The sequence below is a fragment of the Rutidosis leptorrhynchoides genome, chromosome 3, assembly GCF_046630445.1.
Source record: "Rutidosis leptorrhynchoides isolate AG116_Rl617_1_P2 chromosome 3, CSIRO_AGI_Rlap_v1, whole genome shotgun sequence".
In the NCBI taxonomy this organism is placed as follows: domain Eukaryota; kingdom Viridiplantae; phylum Streptophyta; class Magnoliopsida; order Asterales; family Asteraceae; genus Rutidosis; species Rutidosis leptorrhynchoides.
In genome coordinates this window covers 323379432-323402443 of record NC_092335.1, presented here as the reverse complement: position 1 = coordinate 323402443, position 23012 = coordinate 323379432, and the positions used below count along the sequence as shown (strand labels likewise).

Below are 23012 nucleotides of genomic sequence, written 5' to 3'. Positions count from 1 at the left end.
AGTAAAGGCAATGACTTTTCTCAAGAAATTTTGAAGTCGATAACACGAATTCGTTTTATGATTTCCAAGGTTTGAATCGTATGTTTGTTTGGCCCTTCGAGATGCGTTGATGTGTTGTACTCATGTTTAAACGTGGTCCCGGGGCTTTTCGAAAAGCACTCCGAAATCTAGAAGTGAAACAAGAATCTCGATCTGAAATGAGGTACATTTCTGTAAGGTATGTTTGAACGGGTACATCAGGACTCGAAAACGTTAGTTAGAACAAATTTCTCAAGAAATTTGCGTCGCGAAAGATTTATCTGTTTCCAAAAACGTTTGTCGGAGCAAGTTCTCATCGGTTTCTGAAAACGTTCGTCGGGGCTATTCACCCTCGAGGCGATTACTAGTATAACGTGAAGAGTCTATCTCTCCATTGAAAATTTAGAATCAAAGATTTCCTTATATGGAAGTACGAGTGTAATACGAGAGAAGTTTCCACCTCGGTGTGAGCATAACAGGTATATTGTAGTTTGTTGATAAAACTGTGCGAGGACGAGATAGTATTCATGTATAACGTATGTTTGAAGTTGAAAGAATTCGTCATTCATTCGGAAGCATAAATATGGTTCGACAATATTCGAAGGTGTGTCCCCTGTATGGTTGTTGTCAGTACTTTAATAGTTTTCAGATGTCCAAACATGAATAGATGAAGTCATGTACATGGAACATGGTGGTGATTAGGTTGATCGAGTCTAACCACCATCACGTGTCATTAGAACTTTGGTATGTCTTACCGTAATATAACCACGTTGATCGAGTGTCGTTATATTACGCTAACTCATACCTCCATTCCTACATCACTCCATAGATTCAAGTTCGTGTCATCGTGAAGATCTAAAATGAACAAAATGTAACGACGTCTCAAACGTGACTCGTATTAAATCGAAAGAATTTCTGCAACTCTAAGGAAGCGTTCCCCGAGGGAAGTGTATAAATGATTGTTCACGTCAATGCGGTTCGAGTCAGACAATAATGTATTTAGGTATGAAAAGAGTAACGAGTCATGATAACGAGTAGCACGCAACCGTAGTGATAAAATGTTGATGACGATACTCACCTAGAGTAGTGATGGTAGTAACACCAAAAAGTAGATAGTAAGAAACACCAGTGGGAAACCGATAGTAAGTTGAAACGGTGGCAAATAACAATCTAGGAGACAGAGTTCCCGAACAAGTATGACTAATGAAGTCGTCGTCATCCATACGTGTATGAATATTGAATTTACGTGTGTTACCAGAAAGTGGCAGAATACGGATTCGTATGATGAAAGCTTGGTACCATCAAGAAGTTTGCCTAAGAATGATTCAATTATAATGCACAAGTAGTCAAGTAAGTGCTATCTGTAGCAAATGTATGTCAGAATGCAATGGCTAACTATCCGGTTGTAGTCTAGATTCACTAATGCGTCCCAACGACTCTGTCAGACACACTAATGCGCATCCTAGTTCCCTACAACCAACGCTCTGATACCATCTGTGGCGACCCGACCCAAATCGTCATTGACGGCGTCGCTAACTGAGGTCCCGAAACGTGGTCGTAGTCCCTATATGAGACTCGTTTGACCAAAATTATGTCTTATTCTTTTGAAACGTATCATGCTTGCAAAGTTTAGTTTACAAAACCGTTCGACAACAATTTTAAGTTTGCAAAAGTATAAATTATAAATGAGGTAACTTGCGACATAATTAGTTTAAAATCACGGTTGCTATAAATAGCGTAAGTATGTAAACAATATATTTGAATCCAAATGTGCTATCACTAGCGTATGTATGTATGTATGCTTGACCCCAAGCAAGAAATCAGAGTGTATGCATGCATGCTTGACTCCAAGCAAGTATGAGTGTACGCGGAAGCATGTATCAAATAGCCAAGTATGAACCTGAGAAACATATAGAAAACTATCAACGAAAAACGTTGGTGAAATCATAGGTGTTTTGGTAAACGTTGCATTTGAACCACAAGATTTAATATAATATGATTATCAAAATCATTTGCATTCCAAAGTTGTTATTTGTTTCGCGGGCACCCAATTATCAAACTTAACTGTTTTGCACCCTTTGCGTAGTGTTAGAACATACACTAGACCCAAAAATATATTTCATCCGCTAACGATAGCGAACCGTCCGAATGAGGCTCGTCAAGCCCATGTGATCACATAATATAAGTTCACGTTTACACCCTGCAAGCGTAACTAATGATAATTGAATTGAGGATTTTCGTTCAAACACGTACGTGGAATGTTCGTGTTCGTACTTGTGTTCAATGTATAAAAGTATGATACGTATATGTTTCTCATCCCATAGTTTAAAGCATAAAAGTTGTTTGAAAGATGGGACTATGATCTCACCTCGAGTGCACGAGTATAAAAGTACTTCACAAAGTAAACGTGTGCATGATAGTTGCTTAGCCTTGACCTAAACAAGTAAGTTGTATTAATTAACCGGTTACGTCATAAGGTCGGGCGAAATGTGCTCAATTAGTCCTATGGCTCGTTACGACTCGATTAAATATAGCATGTGAATCAATTTGTCAAGTTTCATGCAAGATACAAGTATAGAAACAAGTTAGGAAGATTGCACAATCATTTGGTTAAGTTTGACAAAAAGTCGAACTTCGGTCGGTCAAAGTCAACGAAAAGTCAACACGTTTGGGTCGGGTCCCGAACTATTTTTCTGAGGTTTTTAATCATATATGAGCATGTTAGAACAAGTTACATGTGAATCGGAGGTGCGTAGCATAGCAAACATTATTCAAAAATCGACAAAGTTGGACAGACCACTTTGGCGCGCCGCGCGGGTATATGGCGCGCCGCGCTATTAACTGTGCAGAGAATTCTGGCAGTTTTCACACTCAAGCACGAATCCAACTTCAAATACCCATAAATCCTAAACCGTAAACATCCAAAACAAGTATCTTATATCGTTGGAAAGGTATTTTGACAAGGAATACAACTAACCACTTTTCATCAAGCAAAAACATAATTTACAATAGCCGAAATCTCGTCAAGTGGTCATTAAATGTTCAAAACCATCGTTTCAAGTTTACAAAACGCATTTTAAGATTCAGGAATGCAATTCACACATATGATATGCCGTTTTGAAGGTAATGAAACATACAATACAACTAATCACTAACTAATAACATTTCATGGCATTCAAAGCATCAAAATTTCCTTTTAGAGTTCATCAAACCCTAATCAAGAATTACAAAACCAATAATCATGTTAATGATGTTTTTCAAATCAACCTACACATCAAATTGATGCTAAAGATGCTAGTAACACTTTTAAAACATAAACTTTAACAATTTAACAACATTAACTCATCCAAAATTAAGGATTAAGCACTCCCATTTTAAATGTTCAAACTAGTTACTCAAAACAACGAATCGAGCAAACAAAACATATATTCATGTTATACACGAGCCATAGACACTAACTAACACCATTTCAAGTCAAAAACACGAATTTAGAGAAATCTAGAGTTTTTAGAAACTTTACCCCAAGCTATGAAATTGGTATCAAATCGAAGAGGATGAAGAGAGGATCACGAAAATGTAATTTGTTTTGATGTTTGCTTCTCCAATCGGATTTAGATGATGAATTTGTGAGTTGGGTGTTTATGGTTCAAAAATGGAAGAGAGAAAGGAGGTAGAAGGAGAAGAGGAAAAATGAATGGATGAGATGGGGAGGTGGTGACTAGTCACCAAACATTTGGCCAAATGCCAAGATTAGTCCCTCAAGTTTGTTGTCGGGTGCGGGAATTAACCAAACGAATATTTCAAAAACGCTCGAGTAAACGAGTGATGTTATAATTAAATAACGGGAAAATTAAGAACGTTGGTCAACGGAAACTACGAATTTAAATAACGAAAGGTATTATTTAAAAAAAAGATAGTGTTAAAAATAAATTTAACGGAAAAACGCGGGATGTTACAGACAGCAGGGAATCATGACTCAAGGAAGAAGTATTTGTGTTAATACGATCGTAACTCGATTTCTTTTCGAAGGTAACGCCTAATCTAAATCGTATGTTAACTTATTTCTAGTACGTGTTAATCATAACATATTCATATATATAATCTAAAATTATCAAAAGAACCGTTAAATTCATTGATCAACATCGAAAAGAAAGTTTCGAAAATTCATTATCACTTTGGTTAACAAATTGAAATTTAAGAACTTATACACACTAGGTTGTATTATAATAACTGGTTGAATCCTATGAAACAAACTTCAGCAAGAATCAAAAATTTATATAAAGATAGACCTATGCTCGTACATAACTCTAAAACATATGGTTTGCTAATATACTCATGCGTGCATATTGTTAAACAGATGGTTTGATATTTTATAAATTTACAATTACAGTCTCTAAGGTAAAATTACTCTTGCGACTTTGAATAAAAAAAAAAAAATCTTTTGATATGTACAATTTTAACCGTTTATGTATGTAAAGAATTAGACATATATGTATTTACACAGAATGTATTTTATGTTTTAGCCCAAATATTCAAAACGGGTCCCAAACTATCGATTAAGGATTTAAAAGACTCAAAGAGATACTATGTTTCATGTTTAATGCATTTGTACAAACGAATTGACAAAGGGGATGGTAATATATATTTTACACTTGAGATTCCTTAACTATAATAAAACATTGAACACCCTGTTTTCACGTCCTCTAAACTTCCAATTTCGAAAAGATGATGTAAAGAATTTTGTCTATGTTCATTTATGGTCTTTAAATTATTATCGAGTTTACAAATTAAAGATATATATTTATATATACTATTTGTAATACTTTATTAATAAATATTAATATGCTTATTTGTTTTATTAGGAATTAAAACAATGAGATACAATAAAAAAGCGATATATCAAAATATGTAAAGTAAATGTGTATGAAAATATGAAGATTCTATTAGTCAAAATTTACGGGTTTAGTCCCTCGCTAGTCGCTACACTAAATGAATAACAAGTTTTAAGTTTTAATTTACAACCTTTAACTAAACTAGAACACCGATTATTATATATATTTATATATATGGATATATATCACAAGCGCATAACTAAAAAGATGATGACCATGATGATCCAACTAACTTAAACCTAATGACGATAGGTTGACAACTTTGGATCACCGTTGCTATTTGTTATCACACTGTTACTGTGCTCATAAGGTGAACTTCATAGCCCCACTTTTTAACTGTTTCTATTACTTATTTTGAACTTTTGTGGTGAGACACATGCTTGCTTTCAAACTGTATTACGCTTAGACACAAGTACTCGAAAACTTTATTTTGATTAGTTCAAACTGTGCTAACATGCTTTGATTCATGCTAAATTCCTGCCATGATATCGTTAGTTGCTGGAATTTTGGCAAGCTTAGTTATTGTGAGTAGCGCTATTGAGAGTGACGTCTCTATCCGGATGACCGCTGGTCAATGGATACATAATAATGATTCAACGACACGAACGTGATGTGTTTAGGGTAACTTATGATTAGTTTCGATACCATTTACCTCAGCACTACAAACGAACTGATTAAACTTTATAACTAAATCTTGTGGTCTAAAAACTTGTTATGATTATTAAACATATGTTGTTCACTCAACCATTTTTGGTTTACACTTTAAGCATGTTTTGTCTCAGGTGAAGATTGCTAAAGATTATTTGCTATTTGGACTTTGCTGCGTTTGGAGTCCGCATTTTTACATTCATATTATTGCATTAAAACATTTAAGTTACATTTACATCTTGAATTTACAATTGTAATGACTTATTACCTTCCGCTGTTTTAAATACAATAGTTTATATTAAAAATGTCTCATATAGAGTCGTTCTCATTTATACATACTTGTATTGTGATATTGTGAAGTCATATTTTCCCGACCCTATTTGGAGGTATGACATAAGAGATGTAGAAGAATGATATTGCGCATTTCATCTATTATTCTTCTCGCAATATCGGTCATATTTTGGTCCGTTTGGATACAAATTGGAGTATTTTGGTTGTTATTATGAAGATTCAAGTTTGAGAACCGAGAAGAGTTGTTTTGCATTATTTGAAGGTTTTTGAGGTACAATTTATATCGCGTTATCATAAGTACCTATTTTGATTAAGTTGACAAATTGGTTCGAGTTTTGGTGGATTTCGTTTTAAAAGTTGAAGACAGAATCTGAATACACAGCAAGCCGCGGCGCGCCAGTTTAAGGCCGCGGTGCGGGACTTAGTTATTTTTGAGGACAGAAGGTTTGCAAAGGATTGGCTCCAGCTACAGTAATGAGCCGCAGCGCGGGTAATTATAGTCGCGACGCGGTTCGAAGGCAAAAACCGAGACAGAAATTTTGACAAATCTGGATTCGAAATTGCACAGGAGGTGCGGCGCGCCTAGTTGGGCCCGCGCCGCAGCTACGTGTCGGTCAGCTTATTTTTGGAAGCCTATAAAAGGTACGAATTTTTACCCTAATATCTTATCTTTCATTCAGCCGAATTTGAGAGCACAGGAGATGAAATTTGGTGACTTTTGGGGATTTTCAAGGTCATTCAAACACTTTAGTCATTCCGCTAACAAGGATCAATCCGATCATCAATCAAGATTCATCGCATTAGGTTGATTTCTTGTTTAACAACAATGAATTCTTTTATGATTTTATCTTTGATTTAAATTGTTGCCATGATTTTTGGCTAGTCTTTTAATTTGTCTAGACTAATAAACCTATGTGTTGGATGTGATTTTCATTAATTGTTGAATTCTAAGTATTTTGATTTGAAGTTTGAATACATGTATGTATCTAATGAAACTTGTTCTTTTCGATTCAATTGATTATATGTTTGTTTGATAGGACGAGAGATCATTAATTTAATATATATATTTTTAATTGGTTTGTCTTAATTTGTTGTTTGCTTATTCGGAGACGATAGTAAATTGAATTCAAAAGGCTAAACGATTTAGGTGTAAATCACTCAAAACGAGAGTTGATGTGATTATTGATTATTACGAGAGTAGAGTCATAATTTGAACCTGATTATCAGTTGAGTCAACTTAATCACACCTAGGAGGTCTTAAGTAACAGGGAATTCCGTGCTGTGTAATCTTAGTTGTTGTGTCTACAATGGGAAATTTCAGGTGGGCCGATTAGGTAATTCACATGCTTTAAATTCACAATTTTAGCTTAATTCAATTGCATCCAGCACTAGGTGTAAAAGGTCTAGACGAACATTCGTTCTTTTATTTGATTCACAACTTATCTTGTCTATTTGCTTTAAAGCTTTAAAACACAAAAATACCAAAAATATTGTTTTTCTTGTTATTAGTTAAAGATACCCTTGATTTGGCTAATCGTCAAATAGCCACAAACCAAACTATCTCGTACTTTCAATTTCCTTAGATTAACTTTAGTTTATTTTCATTAGTTACAATCTTAATTCACACATGTAAACTGTCCTTAAAACGATCTTGGATTTACCAACTTTATACTATTGCACGATCGGGTACACTGCCCGTTAGTGTATAATAATCTTTTGAACCGGTATTTCTCAACATATTTTATATACGCGATTTTACACATCAAAGAATAAAGATGAATAGGTGAAAGGGACGGTTCAAAAAAGTGAAAAGAAATGATGTACTCTCTCAGTCCCAATGTAATAGTTCCCTGACAAAAAAAACACATATTTTAAGAAAAAATGACTGACACATGTATCTTTTTGTCTACTTTCCAGTTTTATCTCTTACTTTTTACTTACATTTTTGTTTTACTTAAATAAAGTAAGGGTATAAAGTTACTTTAACCAATTATTCTTATTTATTTATGAAAATAGACTATTAATTTAGGACAGACAAAAAAGGAAACCATGACTATTTAATTGGGACGGATGAAGTATCATTTACTAGATATATTCATTTAACGATGTTTTATGTATTCTTTTTGGAAGGTGATCCTCACACACCACTTTTTGATTCATGTACACCTAATTACGTATTTTATCCTTAATTATACTTATAATAATAATAATAATAATAATATAAGTTCAACTCCCTAGATTAATCTAGGGGCATAACTGTGAATTTATGAGGAAGAAATGTACATGAATTAAAAAGTGGTGTGTGAGAATCACTTCTCTCTCTTTTTTTTTTAATCCGAACTTTTTAGTAAACCTTTTTTTTCCCCCCCAATAAAATAGACTTTTGCATCCGTCACTAGTTTGAAGATGATTTCGAAATTTTTTGTGTAGATAATAGAGAGATGGAGTTGTTTAGAGGGCTCGTATCGGTCCGCCCTTGGGTACCGTGGTTGGTTCCGCCGATAAGGGCGCAGATACTAGCATCAACCGTGATCCCCGCCCTCCAACGACCGCCCTCCAATTTGCTATGTATTGACATTCAAGATCACAGGCTAAAGCAATTTAACGGCTACTTCTATATTTATTGTTTATTTAATTTTCTTTTTATTTCTAATTCATATATATATATATATATATATATATATATATATATATATATATATATATATATATATATATATATATATACTCCACAACAAATACACACTCCACATTAATATTACGCTCTATTTTCAACAATATCCAAAAAATGAATAATATTGATTACGATTTAGAAGGCCTCGCACAAGTAACAAGTGCGTACGATCCGCAACAACAACTCGAAATTCTTGATTTTTTAGATGCCAAAGAAGAGGAAGAAAATCAAGAACCTATTCCGAAAAATCCAAGAAGATATTTTCATAGAGATCGAGCTGGAAGGGCTACACTCTTGTGGAATGATTACTTTTTCGACACACCAACCTTCCCCGAAGATAAATTTCGAATAAGGTTTCGAATGAGCAGTCGATTGTTTAACCGTATATCTGCAGGTATACTCAGTTATTATCAATAAGAGAAAGGTTCGATACGCATTTGCGAATGGACAAAGAACTACGTGATTATACCATTCATCGTTTCCTCCGAGACAACCTTATCTAACACATTTGGAGTTTACCATCAAATGCATGTATTAGACATAACCCACAAGCAGGACCTTCGGCAATTCCCGAGCATGTCAATGACAATGATGAAGCAGGACCTTCGGGAACTAATAACCAAGACGAAGAGGAGTACGAAGAGGAGGACGAAGAGGAAGACGAAGACGATGAGTAGTTTGATTTTGTAATGTTTTTTTTAGGACTTTTGTAATCTCTTTATTTTATTTTATTTTAGGACTTTGTAATGTTTTTTTTATTTTTGGAATTTGTGATGTTTTTTATTTTTATTTTTAGGAATTTGTAATATTTTTTTTATTAATAAAATTTTAATTTTTAGGATTTTAAATGTTATATATAAGTTAATAAAATAAAAGTTTTATATAAAAAAATAGAGGTGAGAATAAGTGATGTGTACGTCATGGATGTTAGCAGTTAGTGGTTGGTTAGTGATGAGAAGAAGGTGCTGATATGACGCTGATGTGGTAGTCAGTGATCCTATGACGGACCGTCATGATTAAGAGTGGTCTTAGAGGAACGTAGTAATTTATAAGAGTATTTAAGAATGTGCACTACTTGAAAAAGTAATTAATATATTCATATTTTTGCATCTACTTTTATAAAATTGCGAAGGTCGTATATATGAAATACTCCATATGAATTGTGCATTGAAACATGAATGGAGTTTTTAGAGAATTCCAAACAAGACGACTGATGATCTGATAAAAATTAAATTGAGAATATAAAGGATAGAAACAAATAGATCTTTAAATTGAGAGTTTTAACGCTAAGCGGAACGCTATCGAATAATATTAACTTATGACATATATGGAGTTGTAATCCCTTGAATCCAATAATTTGCTTAAATTCAACGGACCAATAAGAGCGCGACATGTGGCGCGACAATCACATGTGATTTCAAAAAAAAAAAAAAATTCAATTTTTTTTTAATTTAAAAAAAAAAATTGGAAATTTTTTTAAATTTTTAAATTTTTTTAAAAAAAAAATTTTAATTTTTTTTAAATTTAGCATGTCAAATCGAATCATATGTAATTGTAAAACATAATCACATATGATTGTAAAACACAATCACATGTGATTCTGCATGTCAAATCCAATCACATGAGATTGAAAAAAAATTCAAATTTAAAAAAAAAAAAAAAAGTATACCGGAAAGAAACTTTAATTCGGTGATTTAATCAAGTTTGTTAGCGTTTCGTGATCATATCTTCAAAATTTCATACTTTAATTCGGTGATTTGATCAAATTTTAATCAAAAACTTGGTGTTTAAATGTTTTAGCACAAACTTACCTGAAATTCGTCATTGCCAACCATAACATACTTCCTCAAATTTTATTAATTTTTTTATTATTAGATTTCGATAAAATATTCATTTTTATAAATAATACTAATATTAAAATAAAAACACACTTAAATTAATAAAATAAAAGCGATTACAGTTTATTAAAAGTTCTAAAAAACTAAAAATTACAAATTATTAAAAGTCCTAAAAAATTAAAAATTACAATAAATAAAAAGTCATAATACAATTACTACTTTATTTTAAAATCATAAAACTTAAAACGTACTCTTTATTTCCAACGAGAATCTAGATGAGATGGATCACCTTTATATGGGTCAAATGATACATCATCATCATCATCAAATTCCAAATACAGAGAAATTCGATTTAAACGGAAGAGGAGAGTTTCTTTGAATGGAAGAGGAGAGTTTCCAAATACGAAAGTATAGAGCGGACAATTTCGGAACAAAGTCGTCGTCATAATATAACACGTCTGTATGTTCAAACGGTACATTTTTCTTCAAAAAATCAAGCAACTCGTCTAAACAAACGTCTCGAATGTCGATGTCTTCGAACGAAATTTTTGAACCACGTTCGTAATCGTACAATTTGGATTCGCAGTCGAATTCACTGCCATAATAAACATCGAACGAGGCGATCATCGGGGGAATTGTCACCATTTTTTAAGATGTGTGTGTGAAGTGCGTGTTTTTTATTTTGAAGTGTTTTGTTTATATATATATATATATATATATATATATATATATATATATATATATATATATATATATATATATATATATATATATATATAGTAGAAGGATCAAATGAAAACTTTTTTGTGTGAAAACCCTGAGAACTCAAAAATACACTGAAATTCGAGTAAAAAAGAGAAATTCGAGTAAAAAAAGAGAAATTCGAGCAAAAATGGGACACGGGCGAACAAAAAAAGAGCAATTCGAGCAAAAAATGGGACAAGGGCGAACAAAAAACGAGCAATTCGAACAAAAAAGTGATATTCGAACAAAAAAAAAGGCAGGCGAACAAATTTGTGTTCTACATTTTTGATAGTCGAACAAAAAAATGTAGAACACACAGGTAGTCGAACAAAAATGTTGATATTCGAACAAAAATGTGTTCTACATTTTGAAATTCGAACAAATTTTTTTTTTTGCTCGACTATGAATTTTTTGTTCGTCCGTATTTTTTATTTTTGCTCGAAATTCTTTTTTTTTTTGCTCGTATATGTACATTTTTTTTCTCGAATTTCAGTGTTTTTGGAATTCCTAGAGTTCTCACTGGATCCTCTCCATATATATATATATTGTATTGTATTGTATTGTATTGTATTGTATTGTATTGTATTGTATTGTATTGTATTGTATTGTATTGTATTGTATTGTATTGTATTGTATTTGTTAATACCATATTATATTGTATTTGTTATTTTGCTTTGAATTTGATTATCCAAACAATCATTGAAGTCGTAATGTGTTTGATGCAAGAAGGAAAACGCATGTGTTGTGCCATTGTAAGTCGTTTAAGGTGGGTTGATGTATTATTGGTATGTGTTACTTCATCGTCAAACTTGGTAAAGCACATTTCTTCATCATTAATTGTTAAATACCAATAAGCTTGTTGTTACAGTTTATACAGGCATTCCTCTTTTTTATTGTTTTCTTAAACTGTTCACGGACAAAATGTTTGGGAAGTTGCTGTAGATTAATCATTCAACAAAATAGCGTTGATCAATATGTTAACTTTGAAGTCGAAGTACTATAAACAAATGTATTAAGTGATAATTGTATTAAGTTTAGAGAAATACTAATTGTTCTTTTTCTGTGTGAACGATATGAACAATTAAACATGATAGATGGGTGAAAGTTTAGACAATATTGTCAAATTAATTGGGATTGGGTAAATTGGGTCATGTTTTTATCTAATATGGGTTGATTGGAGAAGTTTTAATCTTAAATTAGTTTAATGGGTTAATTGAAACATACGTTTTAAAAAACAAGAATCAAATAGGTCAAAAGATACCCCAATTTGTACTTTAACTTTCAGCTTCATCAACATATCTCGCTCTCTAAATACTAAACCCTAAACCTTAAACAAACTAAACCCTAAACCCTAAATGTTAATCAATAAACCCTAAAACCTAAACCTTAAATCATAAATTCTAAATGTAAACCCTAAACCTTAACATGTAAACAAACAACCCTATACACTAAATCATAAACCCTTTACACTAAACTGTAAACCCCAAACCCTATATCTAAACCCTAAACTCTAAAACCTAAACCAACCCTAAACCCTAAACCACCAACGTTATATCCTACACACTAGACCCTAAACCCTAAATTCCAAACCCTAAACCATATACCCTAAACCATAAACTTTAAATTCTAAAATCTAAACCCTAAACCATAAATCCTAAACTATAAACCCTAAACCATATACCCTAAACCCTATACATTAAAACCATAAACCCTAAACCTAAACCCTAAATCCTATACACTAAACCCTAAACACTATATATATACTCTAAACCATAAATTGTAAAAACAAAACTGTAAACCCGAAACCCTATATCCCAAACCTTAAATCATAAATTCTTAAATCTAAACCTTAAACCTTAAAGTCTAAACCATAAACCCTAAATCCTATACACTAAACTCTAAAACCTAAACCCAATATCTAAACCCTAAACTATAAACCCTAAACCTTAAATCAACCCTAAACCCTAAACCATCAACCCTTAAACTTACACACTAAACCCTAAACTCTAAACCTTAAACCCCAATCCCTTTTAGAAAAAGGTAGTTTAACTAACGAAATAAAAATTGAACCAGATACATTCTTATCTAAACTTTAAACCTTAAATCATAAACCATATTCTTTAAACCCTATACATTAAACCACAACCCTAAACCTAAAATCTAAATCCTATACACTAAACCCTAAACCCTAAACACTATATTTATACTCTAAACCATAAATTGTATAAACAAGATCCTAAGCCCTAAACCCTATATCCTAAACCTTAAACTATAAATTCTAAAATCTAAACCTTAAACCTTAAAGTCTAAACCATAAACCCTAAACACTAAACCCTAAACCGTATACACTAAACTATAAACTCTAAACTCTATATCTAAACCTTAAACCCTATAAACCCTAAACATAACCCCTAAATCCTATACACTAAACCTTAAACCATAAACACTATATTTATACTCTAAACCATAGATTGTATAAACAAAACCCTAAGCCCTAAACCCTAAACCCTATATCCTAAACCTTAAACCATAAATTCTAAAATCTAACCTTAAACCTTAAGTCTAAACCATAAACCCTAAACCCTAAATTTTAAACCCTAAAATATAAACCATAAACCCTAAATCTAAACCCAAAACCGTACACCTAAACTCTAAACCCTAAAATCTAAACCCTAAACCGGCCCTAAATTTAAAACCTAAACCCTAAATCTAAACCCTAAACCTAAACCCTAAACCTAAACTCTAAACCTTAAAATCTAAACCCTAACCTAAACCCTAAATCTAAACCCAAAACCCTAAACCTAAACTCTAAACCCTAATATCTAAACCCTAACCTAAACCCTAAACCCTAAATCTAAACCCAAAACCCTAAACCTAAACTCTAAACCCTAAAATCTAATCCTTAAACCCTAAATCTAAACCCTAAACCCTAAACGCTAAATCTAAACCCCAAACCTAAACTCTAAACCCTACACCCTAAATCTAAACCCTAAACCCTGAACCCTAACCTAAACACTAAAAACTCTAAACCCTAACCCTAAAATATAAACCCTAAACCTAAACCTAAACCTCAAACCCTACATATTGTAATACATTACTTTCAATGATAACACAAATAAATAATATAACATTTCAAATGTTTAAAAATATAAAAAAAAACTATCCATATTGATACATATAATAAGTATCTTATCATATTATATTACCCACTTGACTAATTATAAAATCCGCCCATATTGACACCTATAATGAGAATTTTAACCTAATCCTTGAATGAGTGTAAAATCTCCGGAACCAAATTAATACCTACATGTAAAAGCATGTCTATTTATATTTTACAGTATGCTGTTATCAAAGTAAAGGTTACACATACGTAGTTCACGGTAATAATGGCCCGTTCGAACATGATCTCGTTTGTACCTAAACCATTTGACCGACCAAATTGCCAAGTACGGTTTCAAGGTGTCACAACTACAACAACCAAAAAAATACTATACTTTTGTGAGATAACTGTATCAAAAAGAGTTTAACATTACCTCAGGAAATGTAATTGTCAAAAAATTATCTCGGAACAAACATAGAAAGTTGTGTTCCGATCAACGACACAACATGCATAAGAAGCATATTCCTTGATGAATGTTGTACACATTATGTCACTTGAATAGGTCAGAAAGTAATGTAAATGCGTAGTGTTATAACAATTGTTGTTAATAAGAAAGTTTGGAATATATTTTTTAGCTCGTAGTTCACAAGTTTGGTACCCGTTAACCGGTGGAGTGTACCGGTTGCTTTTTGAAAATTAGCAACTAAACAAACCTTGAAATGGAGTTAGAAACGGTAAATAGGATCTGCAAATTCGAACTCTAAGCAAGACGAACAATACCCGATTCAACCTGCAACATGATAACACTACACATATCACAAATATAAAAGAATAACTACACCCTAAATCTACATAAACTCTAGAGAAGAAACTGAAAACGTGAAAATGGTTACTTCAATACATACACTTGAAAGAAACTTGACTTGATGGTCAATTAAAAACCAAACCAACGCCACCTATAAACTTACTCATAACCCACCACAACATTAAGTGAAAAAAAATGAAGCTCATGTAGTCATATTGGAAAGTCAATGCAAGCCCTTACGGACTAACACGCAAACCGATTTCGAAAGTAAATGTAATATTACATTCAATCTATTAACACTTACAAAATGAAGAGCATGTTATGTTAAAAATGTTAAAAGGTGGATCAGTTAAAATGACAAAACATTTCAATCATAAAAGGTGTAATATTACATTCAATCTATCAAAACTTACGAAACTAAAATGACGTAAGTTAAAATGTTAAAAGGTGCTTCTAGAAGGCCAACCACTACATAGAGAGATCCATGAGCGATCATAATATATTGATTGATTATATATAAAGATACCTCGAATTGCACAAGTAGCATGAGCATTATCCATGGCTCACTTTTTGAATTCAGAATAAGCCTAATCATGCCACTTCCAGTAACTTTTCGACAAATGGGTGCACGTTATGTTTATGAGTATAAACAAAAATATTTCTTTTTTTACAAAAGCTGCTGTTGAGCAGTAATATAGAGTAAACGTTTTTGGAGTAACCAACAAAAATGCACCCATTTTGCCAATTTATTTATAGCATCATAAGATGTGGTTTATATGTTGAGTGCCACGAATATATATTACAATAAAAGTATGAGTTAGGACTAAATATAATATAAAGTTGTTGATATATTAAGACAATCTTCAACCATTATAACATAAATGAACAACATAACATTTCAAAAGTTTAAATGTCTATAGATATAAATAAAAACATATCTAAATTCTAAAGTAGTATTAATCAACGGTTCATATCTGCTAATAGGTTAGAAATATAAAGTTGCGGGTGTTGATAAGGTAACTTTTTGATGTTATTCTAAAATCTTCGGTTTATTTTTCCACAAATTCGTTAATGTCATTAACCTTTTGATGTGGTCATGACCCTGCTAGTTAAAAACCCGCAAATTTTGCGGGATTATTTAAAAATATGTTGCATTGGAGCAATAGATATAATAGAACCATATGTATCGTTATTTAAGTACATGGTAGGTAATAAACTTTAGAGACGTATAAGAGATGCACAATTTTTCAGGCATGTTTTTTTTAATCGTTTTGATTAATCTGTCATTGATTGTTTCTATCTCCATTGATCTGATTACAAGAAGTTGCACATTTGTTAGCACTAATCAGGTTGAAAAGTTTTGCTTTGCAAATCATTTTTAGCCACGATTATTAAAATCCAAATGGGTGACATTAAGATTAATCAAAAGTGATATACACTTACCTTCTTGACACTTTGTCAAATAGCTACAAGTATAATCATAATTATGATATGAAGGTAAGCCACATAGCAATTTCAACCACTTTACTTTTAACAGGTAAAATTAATTGAGTATTGTTCTCTAACGAGTATGTGGAGATGAGCGTTGTGGCGGATACATCCTCATACATGCAAATGGGTTTGTGGTACATGCCGAAGTATAATGCACTTAATTGCAGTGTTGACAATACTATTACAAACATATTATTAGAATCATACTATTACAAAAGGTAGTAACGGATTTAGGGAGTAGCAATTGTAACATCAGCCTCAACACCAACTTCAATGGTGATGGAATCACACGCTTATGCATCCGAAGCTCTGACTTATCACATCCGTTAGTTCCTGCAGTCCAGAAACTATATCAAACATCAATGTAGAATTAAAAGTCACATTGTTGTTTTAAAAGATGTATCAACCTAAACATAGTTGGAGGTTAATAGCTCTTTTCTTTAAGACATGACGCCGTAGACTCCCAAAAAAAGAAGAAAAAAAACTACAATATGAACAACTCTGCCATTTGGTTAGCATAATAACTGCCCCTGAGTTTAACTAACAACAATAACAAAGATTGTAATCTCATGTGCCATTTTTTTAGGTGCTAGACTTGAGAAAAACATATAATTAGTTTTAATGGACTAAATACCCTGGCTTTTACACTTATATCTAATACTAATACTGTATAATATATTAGTCACAATACATAAACAATAATCAATGCAAATTGAAATGAATACCTTTCTCAAGATTGTTAACATTCTTAGAAGAGAGTGTAAATCTAATCTTTTGAACCTGCGCTTGAGAAACTTCAAGTCTTATAATTGATTTCCTCATGTTCACGTAAGCAATAGCCATCTTTACACCTTTCCTAATAGCAAATAATATAGTATGACCACAAACAAACAATTAACACAAATTATGCAGCGTCGCTTAATCTTCAACAACTAATTAACAATAACAACTTCCAACTAACAATAACTCAACTTGTATCCAACAATTAGTAGTAATTTATATCAACAAAATCACATGAATTCGATACTGATTTACATAAACATACATGTTTGATCAAAGTAACAGCAGTCGTTCCACTGTAGAAAACAACAGATTGAAGGATTATCCTTCAATTCCTTATCAATCAGCTTAAAAAATTTCAATATCGACATCTTAGGTGGTAAATACTTCTTCTGAATTGTCTCATTCTTCTAATAACTCCTCTTTGGGTAAATTTTCATACACATTATCCATCCATTGAGTTGACAATATAACAGGAAGCAAATCACGAAGTTTCCTACCAACAATATGACCATAAAAACCATCCTTAACAAATACTCCACAAAAACAGTGCATCACTTTTTGAATCGAACTTTTGACAAAACAAAATCCCACGTTTCCAACTTTTTTTTAACAATCACCTTCTAATTCAACATACACGTACACTAATAATCATTAAAAACACATTATAAAAAAAATGTAATATGCTCTATTACTTAACGACAAAGCACGTTTGTGGTTTAAAACAACAAAGATGGGCGGTCTTGATTATAAAAAAAAAAAAAAATTGAACAAATAATCATCCAGTAAAGGATTGAAACACCTGTAATGCAATAAAACAAAACCACCCCTTAATGTGGGACGACCTTTTATATAACACGAATCATAACCTCATAATGTACAATAAGAAGAAAATGTAATGAAACATGGATTTCAGGTATCAAGTGCATCCAAATTCATATTTAGACTTATTCCACACTTGCAAGAACATAAAATGGAAAACAACCTAACTTTTTAGCTCCAATTACCTAACACCAACCGAACCTACAGCTGATACAAAAAGAACAAATTTCGCTCATCTAACATCTCTAATAATTAATATATACATATGAATGAGCATACAAATCCTATCAAAACAACCTTATCACCATATCTTCCAAACTGTTTTTCCAATTCCATTTTGGTATTCTGGTACAAAAAATCATGTTTTAAGTTTAAATGCTATATTATATATTCATTAATATTGATATTAATATAACAATCACCAGTACCAAAAAAATAAACATGTAAGCAAATACATTTACTTAAATCTAATTATTATTTTTTGGCAGTCATTGGCTCTGTTTAATTTTAATAGTTATAAATCATCAGTTTAAATATTCTAACACTTAAAAACAATTGTATTCTTGTTTCAACTGCACATTAAGCAAAATCCTAGCAAACAAATGTAATCAGAAATTTTACCTGTTGGTTGAGATGGGACATCTTTTGTTGGGGTCGATTCTCCTAATTGGATTTGGGGGAGAAGTGTTGTTAACGTCTCTGTCCCTATATTACATAGGTTGTTGAATGCCATAGTCTTAGCAATTTATAAACCAACACAAATATGAAAAAAAAAAAAACCTTACTACAACTAACGATGAAGAACACAACCACCTCATAATAGACAGAAGTATGAACAACAAATGTATAGACACACTTACCATTAGCATCACCCGACTATAAAATTCATAATGCTAATGGAAAAGAGCATGCACAAATCATTAACACAACACTTTCAAAAGTGTAAAAATTCAAACCTATGAGCAAATATAATGACAATAGACAATACACTAAAGAAAGCATAAAAAAATACTGATGTATACCTTCAGGTTGCACACGAACAGGAAGCCCACCCGACATTAGTCGTTAACCTAAATCCAACTGTTATTAGTTCACTTAGCCAAAAACCGGGTCAGATCTCTAACAATCAAATCGGGTCAAACTAATACATTAGCTTAAAAATAACAAGTCATTTCAACTCGTGAATTAGAATTAGACATACACAACCAATTTCAACTCGTGAAAAATTTGTCCGTTTTAACTCTTTTTTTCAATGTGTGACCCGTCCAATTTGCCACATTCAACAAAGTAGAAGCAACCCTATCAGACGATCTACACACCAATTGTTAATAATAAAAATGAAAAACTCACCAGCCATAGTAGAAGCAGCAATATAAGAAGATCCGGAAAGAGATAAATGTGTTGCAGCTGTGCCTTTCTACAATTAGAAGTGATATAAGCATGTTATTAACAAACTGTTTGCTAAGAAAACTATTAACAGAAACACCCTAATATCAAATTCATCAGATATTAAGGTACTATTTCTGTAGGATCAATAAACTATACAAATTTTAGGTCGTTATCACTGCAACTTCATTAATGGAGCTTAATTTTTATAAGTATAATTTAAATTAGTTCATTAATCATTAATCATTATCATTAAACAAGTAAGAAGAAAGACTATATTCTTATTTTTCTTATGTAACAAATCATGCAATATAAACATAAGCACTACACTACCATACATCTAAATCAAGCTAATTCGTTAACAATTTAATAAAAAAAATATTTTTTAACAGCATGAAGATAAGCATTACACGATTAAACGTTCATATCAAACTGAGTAACACAAATATTAGTAAATCAAGGACCAACCCATCATGCATTAATCAATCAATCCCTCAAAAATACATTAAAAGCATCAAAATTTGCAAGAACCAAGAAAACCCCAAATGAGTACCTGAAACCAAATATCTGAAATTGAAACTAAAGTATCGATTTAGGGTTCCTGTAATTAGTACCCGGGTAAGCAGTAAAAGTGGACGTTATGAACGAAACGAATGACAACGAAACGAATGACAAAGTAAAAGTATGAAAATCATCTGAGCAAAACTTTAATGGTAACAAAAATCACGATGAATAAATGTAAACTATGATTTCAAATAATTTAGTATCTAACGATTTAAGTATTACACAGAACCCTAAATCAATCAACCAAAAAGTTACAAATATATACATCAACAAAAATTTAGAATCAAAATTACCTCCTACAGAGAACCCTAAATTAATTAACGGAACGCACGTACGTTTTGATTCACGATAATGAAATCTTCAGAGAAAAGGACGGCTTCATGGTATCCCTCATATTCTTCGCACCTCAAGAAGAACTGTGAAATCAACGAACAGAAAATTGAACATTTGGATTTGGGGCGCTAGATTTAGGGTTTCTCTTAAACGATTTAACGATTTTCTAACATGAATGGTAGTTGATGAATTTGGTAAATGCAGATAATTTAGGAGAGAAAGTTAGGGTTTGGTTTTTCATGAATGTCGTGAATGAATATTATTTCATAACCCATTCTTACCAAAAAAAACATTCATGTAGCATATTATTATTATAATATTAAAATCTAACTAATAACAAACATAGGAGTGATACCGACCCGACTTTTTCGACTTTTAATTATGTTTATTTCTTTCACAAAACTGCGTACTTGTGCGTATTGAGATAGATTATATTCTGAGATCATTAGTTATGTTAATTACATTCGTTAATGACTTACAAAGTGTTTTTAGGTACTTAGTTACTTAACGTGATCCTTGATTGCATTTACGACCGTTAGTGTCACTTATTGATTAAAGCGAGCTACGAACTTGATACACGTTAAACTTTTGCCATAATTGAGATATTATGGCTACGTAAAAGTAATTGTTACTTATTAATGGTAATTACTTAGTTTTATGGTTACTTAATTACACTTAACGGTTTACTAAGGCAAACTAATTACCTTATTGGACTTAACCCCTTAATGGACTTCCATGGCCCAACCCACCCAACTTAATGTGCTAGTTAGTGGACTAATTAACCCATGTGATTAAAATTTAGTTCATGAAAGCATAAGACAAGTATTATGCATGCTTATGTACCAAGGCTTGCATGATGTCTCAAACCACCCAACATGTCACCATCACCATGTACTAACACCATGCACCACACCACATAAAGCCAAGATGGTCCCCCCACCCTTGCCCCCATGACCGTCGGCCACCACCCCCATCCCCACCAATTTTTATTTTTTTCCTTTTTCTTTCTTTGATAAATACCAACACTTCATCCACTTCTCTCATTCTTCAATTCATTTTCTCAAACACACACTTCTCTCTACTTTCTCACTCTAGAATTCTCTCTCAAATTGTAAGTTTGAAAACTTACTTCTTTTCTTTCTTTTCTTAACTTTAATTCATAAATCATCATCATCATGAATAAAGATTCAAGTTTTGTAACTTGAATGGTAGATGATGAATTTGGTAAATGCAGATAATTTAGGAGAGAAAGTTAGGGTTTGGTTTTTCATGAATGTCGTGAATGAATATTATTTCATAACCCATTCTTACAAAAAAAATTCATGTAGCCTATTATAATATTAAAATCTAACTAATAACAAACATAGGAGTGATACCTTGTGTAACGACCCGACTTTTTCGACTTTTAATTATGTTTATTTCTTTCACGAAACTGCGTACTTGTGCGTATTGAGATAGATTATATTCTGAGATCATTAGTTATGTTAATTACATTCGTTAATGCCTTACAAAGTGTTCTTAGGTACTTAGTTACTTAACGTGATCCTTGATTGCATTTTCGACCGTTAGTGTCACTTATTGATTAAAGCGAGCTACGAACTTGATACACGTTAAACTTTTGCCATAATTGGGATATTATGGCTACGTAAAAGTAATTTTTACTTATTAATGGTAATTACTTAGTTTTATGGTTACTTAATTACACTTAAGTGTTTACTAAGGCTTACTAATTACCTTATTGGACTTAACACCTTAATGGACTTTCATGGCCCAATCCACCCAACTTAGTGTGCTAGTTAGTGGACTAATTAACCCATGTGATTAAAATTTATCCCATGAAAGCATAAGACAAGTATTATGCATGCTTATGTACCAAGGCTTGCATGATGTCTCAAACCACCCAACATGTCACCATCACCATGTACTACCACCATGCACCACACCACATAAGGCCAAGATGGTCCCCCCACCCTTGCCCCCATGACCGTCGGCCACCACCCCCATCCCCACCAATTTTTATTTTTTTTCCTTTTTCTTTCTTTGATAAATACCAACACTTCATCCACTTCTCTCATTCTTCAATTCATTTTCTCAAACACACACTTCTCTCTACTTTCTCACTCTAGAATTCTCTCTCAAATTGTAAGTTTGAAAACTTACTTCTTTTCTTTCTTTTCTTAACTTTAATTCATAAATCATCATCATCATGAACAAAGATTCAAGTTTTGTAACTTGAATCTTCATAACTTTTGTTGATTTAAACTTTGTTTTAAAAAGCTTTCAAGAACATGATGGATTAAAGCTTCTTAGCTTTGAATCTTCATAATCTTGCTAGATCTAAGTCTATTTACTTAAGATCTCTTTATTTATGTTTAAAGATCAAAACCCATATTTATGATCTTCATGTAACTTGAAGATCCAACACTTTACTTTATGGATCTTCAAGAAAGTTTGAAATACAAGCTTACTAGCTTGATATTTCTACAAAAAGTTAAGATAAGATCAAAGTTTGTTAACTTATGATCTTCTTTTGTTTGTTGTAGTTTAGATTTGTGACTTGTGTTTTCAAGAAACAAAAGATGCAAACTTACTAGCTTGAGATCTCATAAGTGTTATTAGGAAT

General features: G+C 32.1%; 1 long non-coding RNA gene across 5 annotated transcripts; it reads right to left on the bottom strand.

Moving 5' to 3' along the window:
- Positions 1-16556: 16556 nt before the first annotated feature.
- LOC139897483 (uncharacterized) lies at positions 16557-20629 on the bottom strand. Of its 5 annotated transcripts, none has more exons than XR_011776584.1 (6): positions 20350-20629; positions 19457-19523; positions 19129-19186; positions 18728-18811; positions 17230-17360; positions 16557-16837 (listed from the first exon to the last, which is right to left on the bottom strand). It is a non-coding gene; the product is annotated as an uncharacterized lncRNA (long non-coding RNA). The 5 variants fall into 5 exon arrangements; XR_011776582.1 differs by having other exon boundaries at positions 19129-19176; XR_011776586.1 differs by having other exon boundaries at positions 20392-20629.
- Between the last annotated feature and the right edge of the window lie 2383 nt (positions 20630-23012).